At 43.9% G+C, this 25,679-nt stretch overlaps 1 protein-coding gene across 1 annotated transcript in view; it reads right to left on the reverse strand.

Annotated features, from left to right (window-relative positions):
• LOC147710646 (TAR DNA-binding protein 43-like) overlaps window positions 1-16,602 on the reverse strand; it is a 40,436-nt gene extending 23,834 nt beyond the window's left edge. The window contains exon 1 of the mRNA XM_086921322.1: window positions 16,462-16,602. The gene's annotated coding sequence lies outside the window, so the exon portion shown is untranslated. The remainder of the gene's footprint in view (window positions 1-16,461) is intronic.
• Between the last annotated feature and the right edge of the window lie 9,077 nt (window positions 16,603-25,679).

The following is a 25,679-nucleotide window of genomic DNA, read 5'->3' on the forward strand; positions in this document are numbered from 1 at the left end:
CAGGATCCCTTGTTGCATTCAACTGACTCAGTCTCTTATCTGTCACTAATGTGGTTACCTTAATGCTACATTGTTATATACTTTTGTGACTCATTTAACTTCCTAAATGATGTAAGTAGAAGAAACATTCGGAAAAAAGCCTAGGTTAGTAGATTCAGCAAAATGTAAGAACCATGAAGGCGGAGATGATGTTACGACACACTCCGCATCAGTTTTCTGCTTGATTATCTGGTCTCCCCATGTTTCTGCTTCGCTGTCAGATCCTGTGCTCATCCCAGCTTGACCCTGCACCCACTCCCCCCCCCCCCCCGCCCACCCACCCGGCCCTGCCCTATTCCCCTGCCATCTCAAATGAACCCTGGAACCTTTTGTTGTTTCCCCTAAGTACCAAGAAGATCATCTTAATGTGTACATATCCTAACCATCATGGCCCTCACCAATCATTTCTCAATCCCAAAAAAGGCCTTCTGTCCTCCTGAAACACTGCCAGAATTCCCAGGCTTATTACCTTGTAGGATTTGTAAATTCTTCCAAGGCCTGGCGGCCATCTTGTCAGCAGTTCTATAAATACTGAATCCACCATGCCCAGCCTTGCTTGGATTAGAGTTCTTTCCAGACAAAAGAGCTCCGAACTCCCATCACTGTAACTTACCAGTCTAGTTACAACTGCAGCAGTACTTCGGCCTTAGTCCTGTCTTCACATGTTTTCTCCAGCTCTCTTCCCACTGACAAGCAACACCCTCTCAGCAATCGCAAGAGTAAAACCAACAAAAGAAAAAGATTTGAGACGACGAGAATCCTCCACTGAGGTCAGTACACAGAAGCCCTTCCAAGACTTGGAAAAACAAGAACCTTTTTGTTAAGGTTGAGCCTAGAGTCAGCGCGTATGCACTGCGATACTTGTTGTAGAGTAGAGAATAGAGGCCCCGCCCACTCTCTGCCCATATTTGCCATTGGCTTGTGCCATTGTCCTTCCTAAATGCTGGCTTCTGATTCGTAAATAGGCTGGTTAGTCCCTCCTTATTACCGCCTAGTCTTCATTTGTCACCTCCCATGACGACTGGTTCTTTTACTTCGTTTTTACAAAGTACTTGTTGTTTTGCCTTTAAACACCATTTTCTTTGTCGTGTTTCTCTTACTGCAGGCATGACGTGCTTTGGTGCCTTCTTTACCCTCCCCTCGATGTCTGTGCCTCTTTAAATCCCCCACCCTCCCCCCAGCCCTACCTCCCGTTGTTGTGCCTTTTTTACCCGCCTCCCATTGTCTGTGCCTTCTTCCCTCCCACACTCCCACCCACCCTCGCTCCCTCCCTTATGGTATCCGTGATGCCTACCATTTGCAATGTGATAGGTCTCGTATTCACACGAGTTCGAGCTATTGGCCTTGTAAATGACAATGCCTTTTATTCATGTTTTGTTTTTTAAAACATAAATAAAACGCATTGTCATTTACAATGCCAATAGCTTAAACTTATGTAAATGCGAGACCTATTGTATTGCAAATGCTTGTTACAGGATAGTGGAGTTGTTCAAGAGTAAACAATTCACAAGTGAGAACAGTTTAAAGAACGGGGGGGGGGGGGGGGTAACAGAAACATTTATAAAAATGAACTTGCTGATTTAGCAACAGAACACTTTGAAGTAATAGGACCAGACTTCAACATATAGATATTACTTTCAGGGTTCTTGGGGAGTTAAACCTTACTTTGAAATGACAAAGGAAGGGTGAGGGGTTTATGACAAAGAAGAAGTGTGCACAAGGTTAATGCTCGTCACCTTTTGTTGTTAATGCAGAATTCAGTTTAGGGATTTTCCCAGACAAAACTAGAACCTGCTATTTGAAAAAAAATGGGAGAGTTATCCCAAGAAGCTTTAAAATCTTGTTTTATCCCAATCCTTCTTACTCTGGGGGTCTACAGCCACGGCCCACAGTGACCATGAGTTGCTGGCACACCTGAAGAGATTTGAAAATCTTGACTGGTGATGTAAACTTTGTATAATAGAGATGCCCATGGATTTTTACTCTCCAGGCACATTTGGTAGATCTCAATGACCGCCTGGGAAGGTGTACACAAGTAAGGTTTGGGATAGTCTAGCAACCTTAGATACTTCCTATAACTCACCTGTTTGGCAATACCTTATTAGGACCCATTAATGTGAGCTCAGTGATCACAGAGTATGGAGCTAGGGGCACTTATTCCACCTTTATCGACTGCCTACCTCTTATTCTATTATATTACTAGCAGCCCGTCCCGACGTTGTCCGGGTATGAATTGCTGCCGGCCAGTAGTATATTGTTTTGTAGGAATTCGTTTTGATAACATTTCTTATCTGTGACAGGCCTGTGAAACGCTCCCATTCACAGTGCACTGATGATGCACTTAAGAGTGCGCGTTCAGTAGTGTGTGTACTCTAGTTTCCCTACTTTATTTTTCCTTGCAATATTATATAGCGCGAACTCGACAACATGGCATGAGCACAATTTACATTACAGAAGAACACATTCATTTGTGGTAGGCACAGCGAGACATCACAGGGTGTTGAGCTGATGCCGAGATTTGAATGTAGCTCCCCAGCTCTAAAGTTCGCAATTCTAGAACTTGTGGCAGGAGGTGTGTCTAAAAGTGTATGTCGGTGCTGGCCATCAATGAGAGAGACCAGTGCATTTTTCAAATGGGTGGTGAAAAAATATGAGTCAGTTGCTGGAGATGTGGGCCGCCGTGCCACCAATGTACTTACTGGGGGAGGGTAAACACCCATTATTCCGCAACTTTCTTTCCGCATACTTTTATTACGAAAGTACCATGACTCCGCAATGCCATTATAACGCATGGCATTACACTTTACATGCTTTTACCACACATACATTTACAACAAAATTCATTGTAAATGCATGAATGGTAAAAGCATGTTTTTCTAAATGTTTGGATAAGGTAAGTATGGGTATATGTTTTGGGGTACTGAGGTATATGTTTTGGGTTATGGGGTACAGGGGTATTTTTAGGGTTATGGGGTAGGTTTGGGTTTCAGGGGTATTTTAAGGGTTCAGGGCTAGGTTTGGGTTTTGGGGTACAGGGGTATTTTTAGGGTTCAGTGCTAGGTTTGAGCTTTGGGGTACAGGGGTATTTTAGGGTTCGGGGGTGGGTTTAGGTTTTGGGGTACAGGGTTATTTTTAGGGTTCAGGGCTAGGTTAGGGTTTTGGGGTACAGGGGTATTTTTAGGGTTCAGGGGTAGGTTTGGGTTACAAGGGTATTTTCAGGGTTCAGGGCTAGGTTTGGGTTTTGGGGTACAGGGGTATTTTAGGGTTCAGGGGTAGATTTGGGTTTTGGGGTACAGTGGTATTTTTAGGGTTCAGGGCTAGGTTTGGGGTACAGGGGTATTTTTAGGGTTATGGGGTAGGTTTGGGTTTTGGGGTACAGGGAATATTTATAGGGTTAAGATGGGTTAGTGTTTAAGGGTGTTGGGGTATTTTAAGGAGTAAGGGTGGGTTATTATAGGGTGCAGGAGTATTTAAAGGGAAGAGTTGGATTAGCACACAATATGAGACATGGCATGAAGGGCGGAGCGTACCACACGCCCCTAGCGTTTGTCACGCCCCCAGCACACGCCCACAGCACAACGCAGACACGCCCACAAGAGACTACTTTGCTGGCACGGTTCTTTTACCTTTTAAATGTATATGGTGGGCGTCTGCATAGCCTATGTCCTTCTGCTGCAACTGCCCTTTCCAACGCTGTATTGGGTGTTGTGATTGGTGCTGTGGTTCCTCAGATTACCCGCCTCAAAGGTTTGGGCTCTCATTTTTTTATATTAGTATGGATTCCGGCCTCGAGAAATGTATTTGCCCACTCGCTATGACAAGTCATATTGATTCAGAAAGAGATATTTTTTGGACCTACTGGCCAGTTCTGGCAAGCTGAAAACAGGCATTTTGTTCACTCAGGCAGCGAGTGAGCAATAAAGAGGACTAAGTTGGGTTTAGGATTAGCCTAGATGCGTGCATGCGCAGCTCTGAGAGGCATCCTGTATTCACTTCAACGGGCTTTGGCAGCGCGCTTGCTGCTGATTGGTTAACTGGTGTGGGGTTCAGAAAAGTTCTTTTCTATGGTTTTGTGTGGTTAAACGTCCCACCTTCTTGTGTCTTACTCCTCACTTGGATCATTGACCTATTATGGTATCCATTCCCCGAAGGCTTTTTACTTTGCGTTTGTGCACTCTATTTACTTCTGTAGCATTCGCCACATGCCTTTTTTTTTATTTCTGCACAGCACTGCTGTCACTTTAAATGTAAGAAGCAGCAGAGCTGAGTGCTGAGCTTCTGCAAACAGCAGCTATGTGGGAGCCCGATGCGGGGTTGTTGGCCATTTACTGAATTCCATCTTGTTTCTTACTTTTCAAATTACTTCCTCGTCTCAGCTAATTGCGCCTTCCTGCCTCTATAACCTCCCCCTGCAGGAGGGCAGACCAGCCCCAAGAAATGACCATTTCACTGTTTGGAACTGCTTTCACTTTAAGTTTAAGGAACAGCAGAGCGGAGCGCCGCACTTCAAAACAACGATGGTGAATGGAAGTACACCTATTCATTCCCTGGCCCGTAAACACCATGCAGCCCGCTGTCCGACAGCCCCTTCTATCTCTAGTGCCTTTTGGCCAGGCAGCACCTCCTATAAATCTTCCTTCTCTGGCCTGTGGTTGATAGGGTTTCTGCCCTGCTCTGTCCGGTGCACTAGGCATTTCCATCAAGTACTCCCAGGTTGATCGCCCACTGCCCCTGTGTCCCTTGCATTCACAAGTTGCCCTTTTCCAGACAAGCATTGGAAATGCAATAGGTCTCGCAAAAGTTTGAGCGATTGGTATTGTAAATGACACTTTTTTTTATTTATGTGTTGGTTTTGAAAATAGCTAAATTAATAGCTTTGTCAGTTACAATGTCAATAGTTTTAACTTTCGCAAATATGACACCTATAGCATTTGTAATGCAATGTCTGTTGTATTTACGTGACTTAGATGTATTGATATTACAAATAACAATGGCTTTTAATTTTGTAAATAATTAATACTTAAATAAAATGTATTGTAATTTATAATGGCACTAGCTTAAACGTTTGTAAATAACTTTTGTGAAGATTAGGTTCAGTGTATTTTATTGTAACGAAAATTCAAGAACATTGCATTTGCACCTACACACACACAGAGCCACACACACACACACACACACACACACACACACACATATAGATGTGGTGGTGGTGGATCTGGGGGATATGGTGGTGGTGGATGCGGTGGAGGATGTGGTGGTGGTGGGTGTGGTGGTGGATGCGGTGGTGGTGCATGTGGTGGATGTGGTGGTGGGTGTGGATGTCATGAATGTGGTGGTGGATGCGGTGGGTGTGGTGGTGGATGCGGTGGATGTGGTGGATGTGGTGGTGGATGCGGTGGTGGTGCATGTGGTGGATGCGGTGGTGGTGCATGTGGTGGATGTGGTGGTGGTGGATGTGACAGTGGATGTCAAGGTGATGGTGGATGTGGTGGAGGTGGATGCAGTGGATGAGGTGATGGTGGATGTGATGGTGGATGCGGTGGTGGATGGGGTGGTGGTGGATGGGGTGGTGGATGTAGTGGTGGATGTGGTGGTGGTGGGTGTGGTGGATGTGGCGGTGGATGTCGAGGTGATGGTGGATGTGGTGGTGGATGCGGTGGACGTAGTGGTGGTGGTGGTGAATGCGGTGGATGTGGTGGATGTAGTGGTGGTGGATGCGGTGGTGGTGGATGCGGTGGATGTGGTGATGGTGGATGTGGTGATGGTGGATGCGGTGGGGGTGGTGGATGCGGTGGTGGATGGGGTGGTGGTGGATGGGGTGGTGGATGTAGTGGTGGTGGGTGTGGATGTGGGTGTGGATGTGGTGGTGGATGATGTGGTGGTGGTGGTGGACGTAGTGGTGGTGGACATAGCGGTGGTGGATGCGGTGGATGTGGTGATGGTGGATGCGGTGGTTGATGGGGTGGTGGTGGTGGATGTAGTGGTGGTGGGTGTGGTGGATGTTGTGGTGGAGGTGATGGTGGATGTGGTGGCGTAGTGGTGGTGGACGTAGTGGTGGATGTCGTGATGGTGGATGCGGTGGTGGATGGGGTGGTGGTGGTGGATGGGGTGGTGGATGTAGTGGTGGTGGGTGTGGTGGATGTAGTGGTGGTGGATGTGGCGGTGGGTGTGGCGGTGGATGTGGAGGTGATGGATGCGGTGGATGTGGTGGACGTAGTGGTGGTGGATGCGGTGATGGTGGATGCAGTGGTGGTGGTGGATGCGGTGGTGGATGGGGTGGTGGATGTGGCGGTGGATGTAGTGATGGTGGGTGTGGTGGATGTGGCGGTGGATGTAATGGTGGATGTGGAGGTGATGGTGGATGTGATGGTGGTGGTGGATGCGGTGGATGTGGTGGACGTAGTGGTGGTGGTGGTGGATGCGGTGGACGTAGTGGTGGTGGACGTGGTGGTGGTGGACGTGGTGGTGGTGGACGTGGTGGACTTGTTGGTGGTGGATGTGGTGGCTACCTACTCTGTCAATAGCCTTCCCTTTGACCTGGTACAAAATAAATGATTGTACTATGGTCTTGAGTATGTGCAGTTTTCTATCATATTACAAAGACCAATATATTGGCGTTACTCTATATTTTGCACCAGTGCAATTATTTTTAATATGGCAATGGGCGCATACGTTATTAAACTACACGCTGCCAAAGTAATCGGGTGAATTTGATTGTAGAAATAGCAAATCGGATTTATGACGAGCAGAAATCTTGTAGAAAACATGTACGAGTAAAACACGGAGCATCAACTTGACCACCAGATGGCGCTACATCGTGCCCGGTTTTAAGAAACATTTGAGTCAAACAAACTAGTAGAAGAAACCAGCATTCCTCGGTGGCGGCGTGGTTGCAAAGCAAGCCCTGCAGATTGCAGGGATCTGAACAGACTAATAATGTCTATGTAAATAAACAAAAAAAATACAAGACTATGCATGCAATTTATACCTGACCACAAGTTCATGCTCCCGTTGTAATCTATGGACCGTGCAACTACATGAGACATACTTGCATAACATACCTACACTCACTTTCCAAACTCTACCTCTGTAGAATGTAAGGAATGCATGCCAAGCTTATATGTGGCTGAATGTGCCTTCCTGTAATGTAACTGATGCTTATGTAAAGCGCCCACCTCTGTATCGAGTTTATGCTAGATAAAACAGCAAAGGGAAACAAGACGGAGGGCATTGCTGTGGGGAGGGGGGAGGAGAAATGCGACACGGCGGGCAGGGGAGGGGGCGGAGCGGGGAGAGCAGCATGAGGGTGTGAAGCAGCAGGGGCCTGAGACGCGGCCGCCTTTGATGTGGTAATGCAGGCAAGCGGCTGGTGGCATTGTGCACGCGCTTTCACATGCACTGCAAGAAATCGCCTGATCACGGTAAGCTCTGTTTAAGCCGCTATATATCGAGCTCCCGCTCAATGCGCATGCGCATTGAGATAGGTCGCTCGACCTAATAAAAACTTCCTTCAAGTTGTTGGTTGTTCATTACCAAGCCATGTCGGCTGTCTGACCAGCGCGTATATCTGCAATATCAAATCAGATTTTGTGTTTCTTGTTTTAACACAGACACCACCCCAACTTCAACACCACGATTCAGCTGGAATTCATGGTCTGTGTCCAGATTGTTAAATGTATGTGGGCTGCGTGTTGTACAATAAAAGGATAGCTTCACTGGAGTCCTGGATCATAAAACTAATTGTGTTGCCGCTCTCTGTGCATCTAATTTAATTTCCTGCTCTCTGCACAGTGTTACAGGGCAAATAGCCAATTAAATCATCCAGATAATAGTTTTTCAGCCCTTTATCGGACACATATGGTTAGAACAATGTACAGCTTTTAAATCTGTAAATATTGTGTTTTTTGGGATACACCAACAACCTCTAAACACGTACTTTAACCTATTGAGTGTACTGGGCACGCTTACTCTGCCATTCATTACCTTACGGGTTACCTTGGTCACTGTGCACACTCACAAAATCACTGTGGCCAAACAATACCTTTAAATCAGTCAAGACACTGGTTAAGACTTTGGTTATCAGGAACTTTTATTGGAGAGTGCAGAACAGGGGATAGTGTTCAGAAATATTAAATGAGTTAATGAAACAAAGACAACATAAGTAAACAAACATTTACAACACCAAAAGCTCTAACTTTCACAAATGCGAGACTGGTTGCATTGCAAAGGCTTGTTTTATCTCTGCGTTCAGAGAGAGAAGTCAATGTTCAGTTTATGTCTTCTTACAATAACTTCTTTCTCTGACTGCAATTGTGCTGTACAAAGAGTGTCTAACTAGGCTATGGAATGTAGGGATATATCTTAACACAGAACATTTAAATAGCTTGTAAGTTAACTGTACAAACATTTCGAAATATATTTCAGGAGTTATTAAAGCACATTTTTGTAATTCTATGTGATGAAAAAAGATAAAACCAAATCACATTTTATATGGTGAGGTGCAAAAGTTTTAGCTGAAACCCAAGTTCCACAGATTGTTTATATATTAAATGTTTTTTCCAGTAAAACGATGTTAGTGGAAAGGTTCGGGCTGGGCTTCGGGAGAGAACAGCGGCGCAATTGCGGTGTCTGTTGGTAGAGTCCAGACACCGCGATTGCGCCGCTATTCTCTCCCGAAGCCCGCCATTACGCCGCAGGCACTCCGCACAGGATTCCCAACTCTCCTGCATTGACGGCTCCGCGCCTCCCTTGATCCTTACTAGATCATCACTTCCCACGATACCATGTCCCAATTGTAGGGTCAACATCCATTACGAATTTTTAACCCTTGTTACCGGCATCTGAGGCTACAATTGTTAGGCATAGAAATTATGTCCTGATGATGATCCGTGTATCAAGTTAACGGATCGAAACGCCGTCGACTACAAATAACACCTTATGCAAGTCCAAAACTGATGTAAAGGTGTTGGTTATGTTCTGATGTACCATGACATGGTGTAATTACTGGTACCTCAAACTTTTGCCTACAAGCCCTTGTGTTCCAGTTTTGTCACAGTATGTCAGTTACACATGTGTTAAGTAGGGTGCAGGCTTGTACCCCACTTTGTGAATTGCTGTGTAACATTTCTTATAATCTACTACAAGTAAATACTAGACCTCTGTCCGGCTGGACAAGTCCCAATCAATATAGCTTCGACTGAGTCTATATTTATTCATTATGTATATTTTTTCCTAAATGGGACCACTGTTTGAATAGCATTATCCCAAAGGTCCCTTTCGACTTAATTGGATCCCCTTGTTGTTTCTAATATATATATCCACACGGGTTCTCAGCAAGCAGCGACGAAGTATCCTGTAACAACACCGCCTTCAGAAAACAGCAGACCCAAAAGTTTTTCCATGAGTTAGTTTATTCTGCAACACACAGACAGCATAACGTTTCGGCCTCCCAGAGGCCTTGGTCACATGGTGTTCCACGGGGGAACGGCAGAATTTTAAAGTGCAAGTGCATTTAGCGTTAGCCAATCAACATAGCGGTATTTACAACGGTGTAATAAACATAGTAAACATACTACATGTTAACTTAAAAATGTTTGAAATTCACCATACACCGCAACATTATTAAAATGCCAGTATTAGGATAAATCCTTAAAAACTGTAAAGCCCTTAGTTACATGCAAAAAGTGCAATACATGGTTAAATCCATATATAAACAAACAGGTCAAGATTTGTCTAGGCACATATGTACATATTGATCAGTATATACATATACAAATGCAGGGCCCAATTATACATCACATGACCTATATATGGCTAAATCCATAATTAAAACTAGGCTGTGCTATTTACTTAGCTTGTAAAGACATTTGAGACCATTGTGTTTACCGAAATATTTCATATTATGGGGATCATCAATGAAAAAATTCATTAGAGACAAAAAAATTGAAACCCTTCAGTAATATGTAGACTATTGTAACAAATTGGGCTGGCATGGAAAGTAGTAAAATTCCCACGTTGATTGCTGAATAAATGTGAACATGAAGTGCTGAGTGAATGTGGTTAAAAAAGACAGGCAACCTGATATTATTACAAGTACATCACAGATGTTAAAATGATTCTAATCAAGTCTGTCTATCGGAGTGATAGGATCTCTGAGCATCTTCTTGGACACTATGACAACACATGAGAAAAATGGGTCAAAAATCGCTCCGGCCAAGCTGGAAATACATACAAATAGCCGTTTAACGCGATTATTTGAAATGACTAACTGTGTTGTCATGAAGGAACAGCCATGCAACATTAGGAGAAATAAAGGAATAATCTAAAGACAGGTGTAAAAATCTTCCAATGCATTAAGCCCATTGGGTGCCTTGCTATCTAGCATGAGGATGTACCTGGTTTCCAATCTCCTTAATGCAGCTTCCCTATTGCCACCCCTTCTCATAGGTGCGATGGAATCAATGGCATAATACTTCAGTAATTCACTGTTGCTGTTATGCTTTTCCCTGAAGTGTCTGGCCACAGGGTACACCGGGTCATTGGTCTTTATGGCCCTTAGATGTTGTAAGACCCTTTTATGTACCTGTAGCTTGGAACTACCCACGTATCTTAACCCGCACGGGCATTCCAGCACGTATACTGAGAAGTCGCTTTTACATGTGAGCTTTTTATTGATCTTACAGGGGGCATCGGAGAAGGGGGTACAGTATTCTGTCTTATTAACCCCATGTATGCAAGCTTTGCATGAAGCACACTTCCTGAAGCCTTTACTGCCTGCCAGCCAATCTTGCCTAACCACTAATTCGGGACTCGATTTCACAAGTGCGTCCTGTAGTGAAAAGGCTTTCAGGTAAGTTATTGCCGGTTTCTTGGGCATGCTATTACCTATGATCGGATCACATTTAACCAAGCCCCAATGCTTGTTCACGATCCTACGTAAAGCCCCATGTTGGCTGTTAAAAGACCATATAAGTCTGACAGGTTGTTGCACCGATGTCGTAATGGAATTGTGCAACCTCTTATGTATTAAGGCTTCAGAACGGGGTATGGCATTGGCTTTTCTTATTGCTGCCGCAACTACCTTTTCATGGTAGCCACGAGCCAAAAATCGCAATCTGCATGCTTCTTGCGCTGTTTTGTTTTGGGCTTCAGTGCTATACACTCATCTAATCCTCAGCATTTCCCCATAGGGGATGCTTCGGATTAGATGTGGTGATGATGACTGTGAGCATGCAGCACTGTATTGCCTGCTGTGGGCTTCCTAAACAAAGAGGTTTCAATTTCTCCATTATTGACATCAATTGCTACGTCAAGAAAGGTGGCATGTGAATTGCTGATGTCTGAGGTAAAAGACAAGTTGTAGTTGTTAACATTCAACTCAGCGATGAAAACTGCTGCCTGTTCACTAGTTCCCTTCCAGATCAAAAAGACATCGTCGATGTATCTATACCACCGAACGATGTGATCCCTACATATAGCAGAGTGTTCGCCACTGAGGACCTGTCTCTCCCAGTACCCCATGTGGAGACAGGCGTAACTAGGAGAGAAACAGGCCCCCATGGCTACCCCTCTGACCTGCTGGAAATGTTGTTTATTGAACATGAAATAGTTGTTATTTAAGCAGAAATTTATCATGGACAGCAGCATCTTGTTATGTTCTACCAATGCAATCGGACGTTGCCCCAAGTAATGCGCTACAGCCCTCAGCCCATCCGCGTGGATAATGCTAGTATATAGGGCGGTAACATCAAGTGTGATCAGCAGGTAAGTTGGATCCCATTGAACACTACTGAGCTTCCTCAGAAAATCACTTGAGTCTTGGATATACGAGGGCAGTCCCCCAACAAAATCCTGCAAAAATGAATCCACATAGATTGTAGTCTTTTCAAGTAAACCCCCACATGCAGAGATAATAGGCCTACCTGGGGGCTTCTCGGGATTCTTGTGAATTTTAGGGATCAAATAGAGGACAGGCATTATGGGGAAATCCTTTTAAAGATATTTTAGTTCATCCATGCTGATGAGGCCCGATGATCTCCAACCCATAAGCATGGAATAAAATGTACTGTGAGATTTCTTGATGACAGCCAGATCGCAATGTCTATAACAGGTGATGTCATTCAACTGTATGGCCGCCTCCTCCAAGTACAGTTCTCTCGCCCATAATACAATATTGCCCCCCTTGTCCGATTGGCGAACAATAACATTTCCATTTCTCCGGATTTTAGCCACCAAATCTGTATATTTTTTGTTGCAAATGTTCTTATATTTGTTGTTCCTCAGTGTCTGTGAATATAGTGCCTTAATGTCCTTAACTGCAGCTTCCTGGAGTGTGTGCGATATATATATATTTTTTGTTTTTCTGCACCGAACGGTCACCGCCGTTGCTCCGCCCACGTCCCGGGTGCTGGCGTCTCGCGGTGGTGAGCCGCGTAGATATCGGCACACACTTGCTTCGTTCCAAGAAAGCAGACGTCACTCCAAGCTAGTAGTTGTTTTCTTGATTTATTGGCAGACCCCCTACCCCAAAGAAAGACAAACGCCCCGCCAGACGACCTGTTTGTCGTCTGGCGGGGCGACAGGCCCTCGGCTGAGGTTTGTGGCGACGCTAGATGACAACAGTCTCAATTTGAGATTCACCAGTGTGATCAGTCCACTATCTTGACCTTGAGGTCTTTGCGGCAGGGGGCACAATTCAAACAAAACTCTACCGCAAGCCAACGGCAGGAAATGCCGTACTACATGCGGCCAGTCACCATCCTAGATCCATGATAAAGAACATTCCGTATGGTGAACTTTTGCGCCTGAAACGAAATTGCTCAGAACACAGCGATTTCCTACAGGAACAAAAGGCAGCAGTCTCTAGATTTCTAGAGAGAGGCTACTCAAGGATATCACTTTCAGAGGCCTCTAAAAAAGTGGAGCTCACGAACAGGAGAGACCTCTTAGTAAACAAAGTGGAGTCAAAACCAGTGACAAGAATGATCACGACCTATAACATGAGATCTAAAGAACTGGTTCAGATTTTCAATAACAACTGGCACATCCTGAAAACAGATAGTGTCTTGAAGAACAGACTACCACCAAAACCAGCAATCACTTATAGGCGTTGTCAGTCCCTAGGTGACCATCTGACAAGGAGTCACTACAAGGACCCCCCCAAACCATCCACATCAAAACCTATCCAGGGTTTCTACCCTTGCATGGACTGCAAAGGGTGCAAATATAGTCATAAAAAGACCAAGTATGACGGTAGACCAAATGACCCACGACCCACAAGAACTATCAACAAATTTCTGAACTGCAATTCAGAATTTGTGATATACTGTCTAGTTTGTCCGTGCTCCAAGAGGTACATTGGGAGCACGATCAACCCAGCAAAAAAGCGCATCTTGGAGCACATGCGTGCCATCACCAACAAAGATAAAAACTACCCGGTGGCACGCCATTTTGAAACCCATCACAACAGCAACAGAGATTTACTATCTTTCTATCTTGTTGACCAATTGGAAAGACAGGAAAGAGGTGGGGACAAAATAAGAGCTTTAAGGGCAATGGAGTCTAAATATATCATTGACCTCCAGACGATGAAACCTGTGGGTCTCAACAATGATGAAGAACTTTGGGTACACCCGGAATAATTTATAGAGGTGGGGTTTAAATGACCGAACAAAAAGGGACATCAATAACAGAGCTATGAGACCATCATCTGCCAATCTTTCCCCTACGCCCCATGTCCACTAGACTGTTCAATCTGTAAAGTTAGGATTAGGGAGACCATAGCCCATACAGGGCAAGAGAAAGGAAAACAGAGAATCTGCCCATACAGGGCAATAGAACTACGGACTTGCGCGGAGCATGTACAATAACATAAGGAGAGTTATTAGAGATACACGGTGTAGAAACGTAAAATGTGTCTATATACCAACTGCAAATTATTGATAGGATATCTCAGATTTGGTACAGAGTTATGAAATGGACAAAATTGCACTCTCAATGTATAATTAATCCTAAAGACACTTTTTTACCTCTAATTGTTTTGTTTATATACCGCGTTACCTAAATGCATGTATGAATTCATTTGGTTAAATGCATTTTTTTCTCCAAGGAAGCAAAGTATAACACAATGAATTATATGGGGTTTCCCCGTTTGTTTTTAACTGCACGAGCACTTTAAGAATTGCCATTCTCCTTGCACAAATTCAAAAGACTGTATATTTGCACATTAAAAGATGTCTGCCGTATTACCAACAAGGCTTGGTTTAGTCCTCTCTTGATGTTGACTGAGAGGGGGAGATATAATGGTGTGATTTGTTATTCACTTTGACACTGAGGTAGCCGTTTTACGGCAAAACGCGTTTGTCTTTCTTTGGGGTAGGGGGTCTGCCAATAAATCAAGAAAACAACTACTAGCTTGGAGTGCCGTCTGCTTTCTTGGAACGAAGCGAGTGTGTGCCGATATATATATATCTACACACACTATTCCCATGAGGCACAGGGTCAAGACTCATTTTCATATGGCTGGATCTGAAATGAGGCAGGGAAGTGAGCTAAAGAATGGTGATGGATTCAACCCAGATCTGTAACCGGATGAGTGTCTGAAAGTTTCAGCGCTCCATCAGTCATCCCCTTGTGTTTGCTTTGTTAGCCCTAAGTTCACAGGGTATGCCCATACATGGGTCCCTTGCTGACTTTGCCACCCGATTTAAGCTAGCCTGGCTGATGAAGAGTGTTGCTCAGGAACTGGCCCCAGGATGCTTGTTTCTGGTACAGGGAAAACCTGGCTTTGCAGTTCAGGCTGGACTGTTCCCAAGAGGCACAGTCAAGACTGATTTGCATATGACTGGATCAGAACTGAGGTGGCAAAGTGAGCTAAAGAATGATGATGGAATCAACCCAGATCTGTGACTGGGCATGAGTGTCTGAAAAGTTTCAGCGCTCTGTCCATCATCTCCTTGTGTTTGCATAACTAATTTATACCAGGAGAGCACGGCACTATGCCATTACAAAACACCACCTCAATGGCCGCAGGCAAACGGGAGGTGTGAAAAGGTTCATGACAACTATTAAGAAAAATCGGTGAATTAGTGTAGCACAGGGCGAAAACCGTAAATGGGCAATCTACAGCTGCCTACGTAACTACAAGAACACTTTACAAAGTTACTGTGCTCAAGCTAATTGTATCTTTGGCCAGACTGTCGTAGATTCTCTTCCTCACTGTTAGTTAGACATGATATAAACTAGGGTCAATCAGCAATGGAGGTTGATGAACAACCAATATTCCAACCTAAAGAGGTATGCCCATCCGGCCAAAATGAGAGGGTGATAAAGTGCTTTTAAAAGACCAATAATAACCAGGAGGAAAGTTAAGTTCGCCTTTTGAGTGCGGTCAATGAACCGAGAAAGACACGTGATAAAATCCAAGTTAAATGGTCACCTGCCGTGTAATTAAAGATGACTTGACAGAGTATTCGTCTACAGACGTACTATTATCAATTCTTTAATATGCACATAGATTGAATTTTGGCTCACTAAGGAGTATTGCTTTCCCCATTAATACGATTTTCTGATTCGTGCATCCTGCCTCCTACGGAACGGTTACATTAACAAGGATGGGGGCTATTTTACATCTAAGAACTGCACATCACACATTACCACAGCTATCACCATTGTCTCCACTACAACAGTCACCAGCATTACAACCACAGCACATTATCCATGCGTTTGCACGCTTTATCACATGCAGGCCAGAGCCACTGGCTATGAAAACCTTGCCTTTCAAGAGGATGATTCCCATCCTCTATAACCTGTGGTTGCAGATTATGAATATGTGATCAGATTCAGTCAGGGGAGGAACAAATTAACTGCCATGCTACACCAGCAAAAGCAAGACCATTCTCGTCTCGTCAACTCAAATATCCGTCGATGTAGCCCGGTACACCATGCGGTCCAGTCAAATCAACCCACACTCTGCGCTCAACTTCGGGCACTGGTCCGTGCAAACGGGAAAATACACTACTGTTAAATAAACTGATGTTAAATTGAGGAAAAACATACAAAGGGGTGCCAGGCTTTTAAATAGGTTCACAAATCATTTCACAAACCTCACTAAACCGATTCGCGTAACTATTGCGGTCTCTTCATTCGTCGGGCTTGTTAGGGCATTTTATTAGTGGAAATTGCATCATTTTTTGTACGTTGAGACTACGAACTGTTCAACCTCTCTGAATCCGAAATCTAAGGCGCAGCCCGCCACCAACCACCGTTTAAACTATCAACAAGCAGAGGCGCGCTGACGTCAGGCGTCTGCAACAATGACGAACAGCTTGCCGACAGCAGAACCCAGAATGTCCGAGGCAAACAAGACCTCAGACTGAGAAGCCCTTCGCGGAACAAAGTACTCAGTCGATGGAAGATACTCACTAGCTCTTCGGCCGCGAGGCCAAGCGGAAGTGTCTCGGAGAAGTCCGTTCTTGTTCCGTGGAAATTCACTCTACGCAGCTTCCAATCAGTCTTCCCTGCACCGGAAGAAAATGGCCGCTCGACAGTGGCATGCGCCAGGAGTACGACACCGGTAGCCACGCCCACTGACGTTCTACGGGCTGTGACATAAGAGTTTTAGCGATCGTATTTCCACGTTTGTGTTGTCTTCCTGTTCTTCCGTCATGGCACGAAAGGCCTGCTCTGCAAATGCTGGAATGTATTCGATCTCCGTACAAACCTTTCTTAGCCCAGCCCAGCCAGGATTATGCATTTCTTACTTCACTTTTTATTACAGCAGGTTCCAAGGTAAAAGGGAAAATAAGCACTACATATCATATATATATATATATATATATATATATATATATATATATATATATATATATATATATATATATATATATATATATATATATATATATTTATTTATTTATTATTATTTTTTTTTCCCGCTGGTATATTGTTGTACTGAATAGACGCAGGCAGTAGACTTCAGCCCGAAAGTCTCTTTAATCAAAGCGGGTCCGCTAGGTGGCGCTGCTTTGCGCCGCCGGAAGGTTTCTGAGCGTATCACGACTTATTTATTTATTTATTTATGCATTTTTATATAGCGCGGACTTTACCCGAAGGTGTGAGGGCGCTTCACAAAAGGAACAGAAATGAAACATAATGAGAAAACATTACAAAAGAACAGATTACAAAAGCATACGTTACGTTACATAAGGTAATAGTGACAATTGTGAGCAAACAAAATACATGAGGTAGTAAAAATTGTGAGCAACCAAAAATACATGAGGTAGTAAAGGTAATAGTGACAATTGTGAGCACACAAAATACATGAGGTAGTAAAAATTGTGAGCAACCAAAAACATGAGGTAGTAAAAAGTGCACAAGAGGAAAAAGTGACAAGTGTGCAGTTACAAGAGAAAACAAAGTATAATTTGAGGTATAATACTGCAATAAGTATATAATAACTCAGGCACAAGAACAAGCGTTACGTAGGCAAAGGTGGCACTTGTGCAAGTATCAAAGGTAAAAACATGTGAGAGGTAGCAAACCGTGTGTTGCAAGGGCAAAGTGGTGTGTACATGTTACAAAAGGGCACCAAACACAAGTACATGGAAAATACTGCAAAAAGGCAGACACTCCAGCCCCAGGAATACACTGGGAAGGCACTTCCATGGTCATGGAAAGTAGAATTTATCAGTAGTGGGAAGTCTTCCTCCAAATAGCACGAGGACGTGAATTACTTTTGGAGGTGTCTCTGGAGGAGGAGAACTTTGAGGTCCCTTTTGAAGGCCTGGGAGGAGGCGGTGGTTCGGAGCTGAGGCGGAAGGGAGTTCCAGATTCTCACTGCGTTGCCTGAAAAGGATTGGGCCATTGTTCTCTCCTTCTTGAAAGTGGGAGGTTCAAGCAGTAGATTCTCCGCATTGCGTGAAGGTCTAGAGCCTCCAGAGAGTTTCAGTTTATTCGCCAGGTAGCGAGGAGAGGAGGAGTGCAAGGCTTTGTGGGTGATACAAGCGGTCTTGTAGATAGCTCTAGCCTCGAAGGGAAGCCAGCGGAGGGTGGATAACATCGGTGTGATGTGATCGCTTCTTTTGGCCCCATAAATGAAGCGAGCTGCTGAATGGAAAACAGACTTAAGTGGGGACAGGTGAGATTTGGGGAGGCCAGTAAGAAGAGAATTGCAGTAGTCTAGTCTGGAGAGGACCAGCGATTGCACCAGGGTTATAAGGTCCTGCTCCGGGAAGAAGCGTTGGATTCCCCAAAGAAGGCGCAGTTGGTAACGAGCAGATTTTGCAATAGAATTGATGTGAGGAGTTAGATTGAGTTTTTTGTCTAGAATGACACCAAGGGATTTTTCGCTGTCGACAATGATGGGTTTATTGTTTAGTAGATTCATCTGATCCATCCATGATTAAACCGAGGGAGGAGAGAGTGGGGGGAGGAGAGAGTGAGGAGGAGAAGAGGAGGAATTCAGTTTTGGAGGGATTCAGAATCAGTTGATGAGTTGACATCCAGTTTTGGATGGAGTCCAGAGTAGAGCTTAGGATGGAGAGATCATGAGTGGAGGCAACCTTGAGGTAGAGTTGAGTGTCGTCTGCATAGAGATGATAGTGAATCCCGGATTTGTTTAGGAGGTTTCCCAGTGGTTCTAAGTAGAGATTGAACAATGTGGGTGCAAGTATAGAGCCTTGAGGAACACCCTGACCTACCGCCATAGGAGAAGAAAGACTGTTCGCTATTTTGATCATTTGGGATCTGTCAGAGAGGAAGGATGCAAACCATTTAAGCAGAGTGCCCTCCATGCCCATTCTCTGTTGAAGGATATTGAGGATGGTGTTGTGATTGACAGTGTCAAAGGCTGCAGAAAGGTCAAGGAGAATTAGAAGACAGGACCCCCCCGAATCGAGTATCCTCAGCGCGTCATCAACCACTTGCAGTAGGGCTGTTTCAGTGCTGCAGTTTTGGATGAAGCCGGACTGACAATTGTCCAGAAGATCATTGTCATTGATATGACGAGAGAGTTGTTTTGCTACACATCTTTCTGTGATCTTCGCAAGAAAGGGAAGGTTAGTGATGGGGCGGAAGTTGTTGAGGTCCTTCGTATCAGCAGTGGGCTTTTTAAGCAGAGGGGTGACCTGACCAGTTTTGAAGGAGACAGGAAGGGAGCTTTGCCAAAGAGAGAGGTTGATCAGAGTGGTCCAATAGGAAAGGGGATGGGTATAGAAGTCAAAGGCAATGGCACTGGGGATAGGGTCAAGAGAATGGTTGGAGGGCTTTGTTTCGCGTATGCACTTGAGAAGGGCATCTTCAGATATGGGGTCAAAGTTCTCCCAAATGGCTAAGGATTTGCGCTCCTCTGGAGGTGTAGAATGAGCGACCTGATCCACAAGTGATTTCACTTTTTCATCGAAGAAAATAGCGAAATCCGCTGCTCTCTTAGTAGAATCCTCCACCTCGGAGGATGGGGGAGAGCAGCTCGGAATCTTGATGAGATCGAATAGTTTTTTGGGTCTATTTTTGGCGGAGTCAAGGAGGGTTTTGAAGTGTGCCGCTTTCTCAAGGAAGATATGCTTGTGGTACTTGGATCTTGCTGTGCGAAGCATGGCTAAATTGTCTGTGGAGGGCACTTGCCTCCATTGCTTCTCCAGGAATCTTAGCTGCTTCCTTTCCTCATAAAGGGATTTGTTGAACTAAGGTGCTGAGGGAGTGGGCCTTATCCTTTTGCTTTTGAGTGGAGCGACGTTATTAATTTCAGCTGCAAGAACTGTGAGGCATTGGGAAGTGAGATCATCAACGGCTATGTTCGGGTCTAGCCTTGGAAGTGATAGCAAAGCTGATTCACAGAGGGGACCGACATCAATATTTTTGGCATCCCGGAACCAGGAGATGGCCCTCTTGGGTTGGCTAAGAGTTATAGAGTGTGAGAGTTGAAGAGAGAATGGGATGAGGTGGTGGTCAGACCAATCTACATGGATTGGGGTAGTGGTAGAAAGCATGCCTGCTTTAGAAATAACAAGGTCCAGGATTGCGCCCTTAGAGTGGGTTGGTTCAATGCAGTGTTGGATAAGATCGTTTGTAGAGAGGAAGGTGGCCAGAGAGTTCGCAGAGGAGTCTTGCGTTACGCCCCAGTGGAGATTGAAGTCACCCACGAAGGTCTGATTGGCACTGTGTGTGTATTGGTCGCTGATGAAGTTAGTGAGATCTTCTATAAACGAAGGGCCACTACGAGGCGGGCGGTAAATGATATGGAATCTGAGCGGTGAACAGTGTTTCAATTGAAGCTCAAGAGAAAGGCATTCAAAGGTGAGGGAGGAACTGATTGGAGAAGCCTTAAGTTGGAGGGCGTTTCTAAAGATGACTGCAACACCTCCCCCCGTGTTGTCAGTTCTGTCATTCCTAAATATGGAATAGCCTGTGGGTAAAAGGAGATCAAACATAGAGTGAGAGGTATCTTTGAACCAGGTCTCTGTGAGGAAGAGCATGTCAAGTTTGTGAAGGGTGATGGTATCGGAGATTTCAAGTTTGTGTTTTACTGCCGATCTGCAGTTGTGAAGCATACAGAGCAGCTCTGTCAAGACTGTTTCGGTGACGGGGGCACTTGGGCTCTGAAGGGTGATTGGGATATTGTACTTATGTGGGGGTGCTCGGGAAGGTTTAGGTGGGTGCTTTGTTCTGACAGATGTGATGGTCGGAATAGTGTAGATAGCGGGGTTGCTAGGGTATGTCTGTTGAAGAAGGGTGGCGTTCAAGGGCTTGTGTGAGTTAACGACGTTTGCAAACGAGAGGTTGAGCTTGGCTGTATTGGGGTGAAGGGGCGAGGTGCATCTCATGTGAAGTTGGGAGGGAGTAGAGGTGCATGGATGGGTGGAGATCTTAGAGCATAAGAGTGAAATGGCAGCTGGGAGATGGAGGTGATCAGAGAGCCTAGCGTATTTTCCAGTGAGAATGAGGCAGAGCACGGAAGGTTGGGTGGCTCGATTGAGACAAGGGGGGGTGGAATTGGTGGCGGAAGGCAGGGAGAGGTGGGGGATAGGAGGTAAGTTGGGGAGAGGTGGGGGGACAGGAGGTAAGTTGGGGTGTGGGGTTCACAGGTGGAGTAAGTGAATTGGGCGTTAAGGGAGAGTTGTCATTGTTGGTGTTGCAAGCGGGAGAGGAGTTAAGGACACATTTAGAGGGAGAAAGGTGCAGAACACGGCGGTAGGGAGGTAGGAGGGGGTAGGCCTGAGTGTCGTCATGGGAATGTAGGAGGTTTGGGAGGAAACGAGGTGCAGTGGTTGTGGAGGTTCTGTCAGTTAGGAGAGGTGGCATCTTGGCGACGATCGGGAAACTCCACCTTACCTACGCTGAATTTTAAACTATTTTCTATTCGGCACCTCATTCTGATGTCAGCGTCTTCGGCAAGTGTTTCCTGTTTGACAAGGAACAAGAGCTTCGCAAGTCAACCACGAATCCTAATAGGCTATTGAAGGTTTCTGAGGCGTTCCTTCATTTGTCTGGTTTGTTTTACTTCCTTTCAAGAACAAACCTCGCCTATTGGATGGTTTCGATCTGCTGGTTGAAACGATGATAATCATTGGATTTTCATTCTTCATGCTTGGTTCAGGTTTCGTGTGATAATTACCAAGACGGAAGACGTTTCTCCAGTTCAAATTTATCGTTCTGCAATATATTTATTCTCTTCAAAGCGTTTCTTCAACGATACGCTCGTTTGACTTTTAAAGTGCTTCCATTATCACTGCGTGTCGCTACAGCGATACGCACGCTTTTCAATCTGGCATATTTATTTATTATTGCTTCAACGATACGCACGTTTAACTTTTAAAGAACATTTCTTTACCGCGTATCATTACAGCGATACGCACGCTTTACAAACTGGCATATTTATTGATCTGTTACTACAGCGATACGCACGCTCAGCACTACATGTTAATACTGTGCGTTATTACAGCGATATACACGCTCTTCTAAATTGTGTATTCATTACCATATTTTATATACCTAATTACAAGGTTTTATTCTAAGACATTTGACTGCAATTTTTAATATTCAACTTTGTGTTATATCTGTGATAGTTACACTATTTTAATATATATATGTATGTATTTATATTTATTCATATATATATATATTCAACCTATTTTCTAATTTAAATTTATTATTTCTCTTACTAAGTTGTTATTGAACATGGCTAATAGTCAATGGCACCAGATTACACAACCACCACCTTTCTTGAGCAAACCAGGTACCCCTGACATTATATTGTCCGAGTGGTTTGGTTTGTTTGAGAATCATTTGATTGCCATTGATGCAGCTGACTACTCTGCTCAAAGGAAATTCGCTACTCTTTTTGGTTGTTTGGGTCAAGCTGGTCAGCGAATTTTTAAAAGTATTGTTCCTATAGCTCCGCCTATTTCCCAAGATGAAAGTGGAGATAATCCTTGGAATACATATATTGAAGCCATTGCTAGACTTAAAAAACAATTCTGTGATGAGCCTAATATCATGCTAGAACGACACAATTTCTATTCCAGGAAACAAAAGGAGGAAGAGAAGGTTGAGGAATACATTGCTGCTCTCAGAGTACTTGCTATAACATGTAATTTTGAACCTTCTCCAGACAACTTTATAAGAGATCAATTCGTGTTCAACTGCGTTTCTAGAAAAATTAAACAGAGGATACTTGGATGTAAGAATCCATCTTTAACTGAGGTAATTGATCTTGCTCTAAGTATTGAGCGCTCTACTCTGACTAGTAAAGTGGTTATGGAACCATCCAAACAAGGAATTAATGCACTGGTTTATTCGGATTCTGACCAAGATGAAGCTGTTTGTTCTATTGTTAATAAAAACTAAATTCAACCTAATAAGCCTTTTCAAAAGAAAAAGAACTTTTTCTGCTATAGATGCGGTTCAAAAGACCACATAGGAAATGCTCCGAACTGTCCTGCACTCAAGAAGCGTTGTTCTATATGTAAGAAAATTGGCCATTTCCAAGGCGTTTGCAGATTTGCCAAGAAACCTCCTAGTGTAAATGTTGTTGATGTTGATTCTTGTTCAAATTCTTTTAGGAACATTATAGTAACCCTGGATTTCAATGGTGATGTAGACTCAATTAAGGGTCCTTTATGCTCCGCTATTATTGATAATGTTCATCTTCAGGTTATGGCTGATTCGGGTTCGCCATTTACAATTCTCAGAGACTCAACCTTTTATGAGAAATGGGACAGAAGAATTGAGTTAATTGAATCTGATGTTAATCCAAGAGCATTTGGCGAAAAAGATATTAACATGCTGGGTTACTTTGAAGGATTATTTCAATGCCTTGGGAGGGAAGCAGTTACTAAGATTTATGTTGCCGAAAAAGGTAAAAATATCGTAGGCTGGAAAGATTTAGCCAAGATGGGCCTTTATTTAGTTCCTGGAGACGATGGTCCCATCAAGGTAGGAGAGTTGCCTAAGTTCAAGACTGTTTCCAACGATCTTCCTATAGCTGTTGTGGAGAGTTCTAATGTTAATGTACAAGACATTGTGTCAGAATTTAAACCTGTTTTTAAGGAAATGGTGGGGAGTGTGAAAGGATTTGAACACAAGATAAGGTTAATACCTGGAGCTCAGCCTGTAGCACATAAAGTTAGAGCGGTTCCATTAAGTGTCAGATCAGAATTGAAAGAAATGTTAAATGATTTGTGTAAACAAGGCATCATTACTCCTGTCAATTCTTCTCAATGGGTCGCACCAATTGTAGTCGCCCGTAAAAAGACAGGAGAAATCAGATTATGTGCGGATTTACGCTCATTAAATAAGAACATAATCGTTGACTGTCACCCGCTTCCAAGAATCCATGAGCTTCTGGCGAACATTGGGGAGGCAAGATGGTTTTCGCTGATCGATCTTAGGTCAGCGTACCATCAGGTTCCACTGGCTAAGGAGTCCCAAGAACTTACATCTTTTATCACCCCCTTTGGGGCCTTCAAATTCCTACGCCTTCCTTTTGGTTTAGCGTCTGCAGGTAGCGTTTTCCAGAAGCTGATGGATGTATAATTTCAAGGGATAGCTGGTGTGCAGGCATATCTTGATGATATTTTGATTTTCGCCAAAACTCTAGACGAACATAATAAAATTCTCAGAAATGTTCTTTCAATTTTGATGTCAAGGAATATGACAGTTCGCAGTGATAAATGCAAATTTGCAATGAACAAAATAGATTATTTGGGTCATACTGTCTCAGCCCAAGGTATTACTCCCAAATTTTCGGTTATTAGAGCCATTGAGGATGCAAAACCCCCTCCAGATAAGGACGCTTTGCGATCTTTCCTCGGATTAGCGGAGTACTACGCTAGGTTTGTCCAATCATATTCACAACTGGTTGAGCCTTTAAGGCATCTTTTAAGGAAGGGGTCCAATTTTATTTGGACTGACGAGTTGAACAGGGTTTTTTGTGAAGTTAAGAAAATGATTGTTTCGGCAAAGGCCATACATGCTTTTAGGGAGGATGCTGTCTCTGTTATCACTGTTGACGCGAGTATTTCTGGTCTAGGGGCGGTTCTTACTCAGAAGGTTAATGGCCAAGAACAAACAGTCGCGTTTGCTTCTAGAGCCCTTAAAGATTTTGAGCAAAGGTACAGCACGATAGAGAGGGAAGCCCTAGCTTGTGCTTGGGCAGTTCACAAATTCAAGATGTATATATGGGGAAGGAGATTTGAGTTGGTTACCGACCACAAACCCCTGATTTATATCTTTAATAAGTCCAACTCAGCTTCCATGTCAGCACGGCTTATGAGACTAGTTTCAAAATTACAGGAATTTAACTTTACGGTAAAGCATATTGTAGGGGGCAAAAATTTTCGTGCCGATTGTCTATCTAGGATGGCTATGACCAAAGATGATGATGAGGATTTTCTAGTGGAAGATGTAGAATGTGTCACCTTTGTGGACACTGTGAATGAGATTAGTGACGTTATTTCTGAGGATGATTGGAAGGAAGCTACCACTGTTGACAATGTGTTGTTGAAAGTTGTTGAATTTACTACTCATTGTTGGCCTGAACCTAGGAGTTTGAGCGGGGATCTACGTAGTTTTGCGCAAGTCGCTGAGGAACTTTCTGTTGAGAACGGTATAGTTCGGAGAGGTGAGAAGTTTGTTCTTCCTTTTAAACTGAGAGAATCCATTATTAACAAGGCTCATCAAGGTCATCTAGGGGTGACTAAGACATCTATGCGGATTAAACAGCATTATTGGTGGCCATCAATGGATATCCAGGTCAAGAATTTAATTGACTCTTGCCCGGAATGTTTGTTGTCTGACAAGCATTGGCGTACGTTAGAAGTACCCTTACATCCTACCGATTTCCCTGACTCACCTTGGGAGAAAGTTGGGGTAGATTTTTCAGGTCCGTATTCCATTCTGCATCAGGAAAATAACTATGTAATCCTTTTAGTCGATTATTTTTCGAAGTGGATGTACTTTGATTTTGTTAAATCACCAGACTCTGATTCTACCATAACTTTTCTCAAAAAGGTTTTTGATTTAGAAGGGTCCCCAAGGTTTATCGTCACAGATATTGGGACTCATTTTGTGTCTGATAAAATGTGTACATTTTTGAAAGAATTGGATATTAAACAACTGAAGGTAGCATTATGTTCTCCAGCTTC

Source organism: Lissotriton vulgaris, chromosome 5 (assembly GCF_964263255.1).
Source record: "Lissotriton vulgaris chromosome 5, aLisVul1.2, whole genome shotgun sequence".
Taxonomy (NCBI): Eukaryota; Metazoa; Chordata; class Amphibia; order Caudata; family Salamandridae; genus Lissotriton; species Lissotriton vulgaris.